Source organism: Gavialis gangeticus, unplaced genomic scaffold, assembly GCF_001723915.1.
Source record: "Gavialis gangeticus isolate Ggan-Ray unplaced genomic scaffold, GavGan_comp1, whole genome shotgun sequence".
In the NCBI taxonomy this organism is placed as follows: domain Eukaryota; kingdom Metazoa; phylum Chordata; order Crocodylia; family Gavialidae; genus Gavialis; species Gavialis gangeticus.
Genome location: NW_017729019.1, coordinates 4022944 through 4028762, shown reverse-complemented (window position 1 = coordinate 4028762; position 5819 = coordinate 4022944).

Genomic DNA, 5819 nt, shown 5'->3' with positions numbered 1-5819 from the left:
GAATCAGGAGACTGGATTTCTATGCCCGGCTGTCACTGGCCTGCTGGGTGATCTGGGGCAAGTCTCTCTCCCCCCTTCCGTGCTTCAGTTTCCCCATCTGTAAAATCAGACCCTGGATAGTATCTCAGCCTGATTCACCTTTGCCTCAGTGCTTACCTTGCCATGTTCAAGCATCTGAAAGTGTTGGGGCACTGACACACAAAGCCCAGATGTATTAAGGATTGATTAAGGCAGCCTGTGCAATGGTATTCTGGCTTTCGCCATGGTGCCGCTGCAACAGTGTGGCAAAAAAGGAGATTCTTGTATTTAATTGCTCCCAGGGGAGTGATGTTAGAGTTTACCTTTGGCCTTAGGCACTGCTGCGAAGCTGAAGTCAGGGTGCTGGTTCCTGCTAGGTTTTATTTTCCTGAAAGTGTAATTTTGGGCTGTGTGTCCTCATGCGAGAAGGCAATTAAAGACTGGCTTCCACAGTGTACTTCACTGGGCCATGAGTATTTAGTTTCTCTGGATAATTTGCAACTCAAAGCTCACAGGAAAATAATTAGATTTTTCTATAAGACACTGTAACAGCTAAAGCCAATAAGAGGTAATTACATGGTGATTTTCCCATAGTTACGCAGCAATTTGCAGGCTGTTGCCATATATTACGATGACACTGATTGCATCAGAGTTACTGAGAACAGAGAAGCATTAGACTTCTAGGGTCTGAAGTGACTAGCCGGCTGCAAAGAATGGAGTTTACAGACTAAGGGGTAGTCCAGGCCCAGGTTGTCAGCTATGGCACTCTGATGGATTTATGGTTCCCTGTATGAAATGAGTTTGGGGAGATCTCAGAGCAGCAATCATATTCTGAACATCACTGCAGGTGGATGACATTTATAGGGAAATGAATCAGAGATCCTTAAGCTGGGGGTCAAGAGTCCTGACCTCCCTGCTTTTCCCATATTGTTATATACCTCTGGATAGGCAGGGGGTAGAGATATACCTGGGGTACACAGAAAGAGGAAGAGATAGGTGTGTATGGGAATGGATAGGCGGATCAATAGAAAAAGGGAAGCAGAAGGAGATTGATTGATCTAATCAGAGACCCGTCCCACCCGAGCTGATGGCAGCTAGACAGCTAACAGGTGAGTGTCTGGCAGCCAGCTCTGTGCTAGCCAGATGGGGAGTCCTGCAGCCTTGTAACACCCCCTCTGTTGGGATCCTCCTAATAACAAGAAACTGTCACAGCTAAATTCACTAACCTTGAGACATTCCCCACTGTGTTTAAAGATAGGGATTCAGAAGCCTGCTGTGCTGATGGCCGTTTCTTCCCCTGTTTCAGTGAGCGGGCAACTCATGTAAATCCCGCTAGGAGTGTAAGATGCCGGGTAAAGCACAGTGAAGGTCCTGTTCAGTCTTCCTTGCATCTTCAGCTAACAGCTCACCCTGGTTGTTTAATCCATGGCTGTTTCCCCTGTGCAAGCTGCCTCAAAGCTGCAGTTATTTCTGTGCCAGAGCCCTTTGCACCCATCAACTTCTCGGGCCAAATCCTTAGTGGGGAAAACTGGTATCACTTTTCTGCATCAGTGCAATGAGAATAATACATGCCAGTGGAGGGCACAGCCCCCACTCATTAATGATTAACTGACTGAAGGAAAACCTGAGAGCCTGAACCCTGCTCCCAGCCTGTGGAAAGCTGGTAAAAATGGTGGATGTTATTGTCTACCCGGCTGTTGCCCTGTGCTACTTCTACCAGGTCCTTCGGGCCAGCGAAGGTGGCAGGTTGGTCTTGGACTCCGGGGCTTCCCTTAATGTCTTCTGCCTCTTTGCCATTGCACAGCCCATCTGCCTGGCCATAGGAGGCTATCCTGGCATGCTGTCTTACTGCATTGCTGCATTACTCTCCTACCTCCTTCTGCCCAGGGTGGAGCAGGGCACAGGCAAGAAGAAGGTGACTGGGAAGGTTGCCTCCCAGGAGGGGAAGACAAAGAAAGACTGAACGTGTCCAGCAGCAACTGCAAGAACAGGACCCTCAGCATGGGATTACTTCCTCCCCACTTCTGCATCTTCTGAGCTCTCGAGGAACCTTAATGCAAATAGATTCCCTCCTCCTTTGGTGCATGCTGCAGGGCAATGGCCTGTTTCCTGTTGGGTGTCAGTGAACAGTGCTGCACACACAGGTGCATTGGAGAAGAAAGATTTGCTTCCTTCTGGTAGAGCTCGTACTGACTTTTCATGAACACAGGTGACTGGACTCCATGGGTTAGTTGTTCCAGGGATCTGCGTTGTGCTTATGGCCCTGTGCTCACCCCACCTCCACTGGGAGTCTAAGATCAACACTGGACTTTGAGCAGGAATGACCCACACTGAGCATGCTTATCTGTCCCTCTTAGTGGCTGGTCCATGTAAGAAGTCAGTCAGTGACTGTTTCTAGCTCTGGGATTTAAGCTATGTCTGCACTAAGCTGCCTGTGCCATCAGGGGTAACTGTCAGCAGAGTGGAGGATTATTTTGCTTGAGAAGAGCAGTGAGTGTGCTGCCCATACTGGGAGTTTTGCAGCAAGGCAGTGACACTTTGTAATGCAGTATAGACCTTTGGCCTTTAGCTTGGGCAACACCAGCTCTGCTTTCCTTGTTGAAGACACAGGGGTTAAACCTTGTCCTTGGCTTAGATGGAGCAGGTGATGAGGGGCATGGGGTTTGGGGTACCATGTACTCAGAGGTATGAGTTAGGGGGCAAAGCTCCTGGCTTTCGCTCAGTTATGTTAGGCAAGACAAAATCTGGCCTGAGCTGTTTTGAGAGGCTGGATTACTGCTCTGGGAAAAGTTAGACATAGTACCCTCCTGTCCCAGTAAGCTTCCCTCCCTGCTTCCCTGTGAGCATGAGATTTGGGGATGAGGTGCCACAAAAGGACTGAAGTACATGTGAGGGCCATGTAAAAAAGACCCCTCCCCAGCTGGAGAGAGGAGAGGGGCTTTCCTGTGACTTATGGTGGTTTGTTTCTTTTTTTTAAGACAGGCCTTTTGAAGGTGATTTCCAGGCCTGTCCTTTCTCCACTACAGAGCATAGCCCCTTGGTTTTGGTCATTTCTGTATGTTGTCTCCTGACGCACATTCCCAGCTGAAGTGTACAAATGTATCTGCATGGCCTCCAGTGGAACTATGCCAGTGTCTACCAGCTATGGACTGAGCTGCACTAGCTGAGAGAGTGGACTCCTAAATATTAATCACATTTGTGAATGACCCTATTAAAACCTATATAGGGTCACAGGAAAATGGGGCTGGAAAGAATCTTGAAAGTTTATCTAGTCCAGCCCTCCTGCTCAAGGCAGGATCATCCTCGACTAACCTGTCCCAGCCAAGTGTCTGTCCATCACTGGAAATTTTCAAGAGCAGGTTGAAGATCCCACAACTTCTCAAAGTGCCTGTTCCAATGCTTGACCACCCTTGTAGGTCAGAGATTAGGAGAAACTTCCTGACTAAATTTCCTTTGCTGCAGCTTGAGCCCATTGCTCCCAATCCTGTCCTCTGCAGCCACAGAGAAAAGCACGTCTCCATCCTCTCTATAATCACCCTTCATGTATTTGAAGACTGGTATCAAATCCCACCTTAGCCTTCTTTGCTCCAGACTTAATAACACTACTTCTTTCAACCTATGTTGTGTGCTTTCTGTGACTGTGGCCTCTTGTCACATCTGTGTGCAGTCTCAATCTAATGCAACACTGATCCTCTGTTTGCACTCCACGTGCTACTGTAATAAAATAAATAATGTTCTGTAATATGTGCCTGTGCCTGTATCCTTCCCCCTATTAAATATAGGTCATGGTTTTTTATATATATGCATCTCCTTCCTCTGTGAAGAAATAATCCCTAGGTGTTCCTAGCTTTTGTTTGTTTGGCCTTAAAAATCATCTGAGCTCTTGCTTCCATTCCTTTCTAGCTGAAAGCCAGCTGGCAGGGAACACTCCTCTGGATGCCCCAATAGATGAATACCAGTGAAAAGGGAGCCCACAGATAGTCCAGCATCCATTGCATCTTGACATTATTTATATATTATTCATATGAAGCTCTGCAGCATGGAGCTGGGAAATCTCATCTTTTACTCTGCAAGGAAAAGCAATTTGAGGCTTGTCATTTAATACATTATTTACTAGCTCAAATGAAAAACGCTCAGTCTCTGAGTTTGGAGATTCTGGCAGCTTTCAAAGACTTTTGAGTCTAGATTGCAGCTCTATGACACTAAAGCCTGTTATGGAAAATGAGGATGACCTCCTCAGCTGCTGTAAATCAGTATAAGCCAAGGAAATCCAAGGAGTTGTTTACAACAGCTTAGAGTCTGGTCCTTAAATCTTGGGTGAAACAGCTGATGGAAATGTAACTTCCATCCAGAGCATCAATGTGCACCAACACACAAAGAAAAGCCACCTAGATTGAAATAACTGCTCCTGAGGAATTGTTACACTGGAATGAACTTGACCATCAGCTGCTGTGGGTTAGCAGAGCTCTGGAAGACAATGATGCTGCAACCATTGATGCCGGAAGGGGATCTGATCCAGTGAACTTTGTCCCAAGCTATTGCTGAAGGGGCTGCTTCATGGAGGATGCATTCTCATAATGCCTACTTGTAGTCCATAAGCCACATCCCTCTTGTTCTTTCTGGTACAAAACAGGAGTGAGTCACTCTCCCCACTTGCCCCTGTGTAAAATCAGGAGCTACTGCCTTTCCATCAGTGTAATTACATGCTGTACCTCTAGCATGAAATGAGCTGCAGAGCCTGTAGTTCAGGATCCTTTGGTTTCAGATGGTGAGCATATGTCATGGGGAAGAAGATCTCCCAGCAGCAGGCAGGTGGCTTCCAGGCAGAGAAGGTTCCCAGCGTGATGCAGGCAGTATATGCCAGCAGTGGGGAGGGCAGGTCACAGGAGGAAGGCACCTCTAGGACAGGAGCTGGAAGGACGTGGGCCAGGGGAGTGCCAGTCAGGCTCTGATAGAGGTTTCAAGCAGTAAAATCAGGCAAAAGGGAACAGCTCTCAGGGAACAAAATGTATAATACGTCTCTGGACTCTGCGCTGGCCTCCAGAGCCAGAAGCATCCACAGCACGGCAGGCAGGCTGAGCAGCTATGCCAGGGGGCAGAGCTAGTTGGCCCAGGTACCCTGCCTCATGAGAACACCTCTGCTGCTTCCAGTTCCAGGGACAGCTTGCAGCAACCTCCCAAACCAGAGGCAGCAGAGCGGCTTCCACGTGGCACCAGGCAGCACTGGACTGCCTGCTCACAGCAAATGCGACAGAATGATGCCTGGTGACACAAGAGCACTCATGGGGGACATATCAGCCAATCTAAGCCCAGCTGTTCAGATCTGGGGGACAACTCCTGCTTCAGAGAGTCTGGAGACCCTGGGAAAGCCCCAAAGTTCAGGACTGTTGGTCACTGTAGGGTTCCCAGCAATGGAAAAGGGCTTTGTACAGACAAAACTCTGCTCTCCTGTCCTCCTGATAGCCTCCCTTTCATCTGCCTATATCCATCCCACCTGCCCATGGCACTAAGCAGTCACCTGCTGTCTGGTGTGCATGCTCGAGTCAAGGGCTCTCTCTGTGCTGGGCAATTGCAATGTGGTGTCTCCTCCAGGCCACCCTAACCACTACAACCTTTCTCCTAGGCCTGCATCTCACCAGCCCAATTCAGCATCAGACAAGAGCTTGTGTCCCTTTCACTAACATCCCTGGAGGAACTCACCCTCAGAATAGCTAGTTCAAACCCAGATGTCACAGGGCTGACAGAGACGTGGTGGGACTCGTCCCATGACTGGGCAGTTAACATTAGGGGCTATAGGCTGT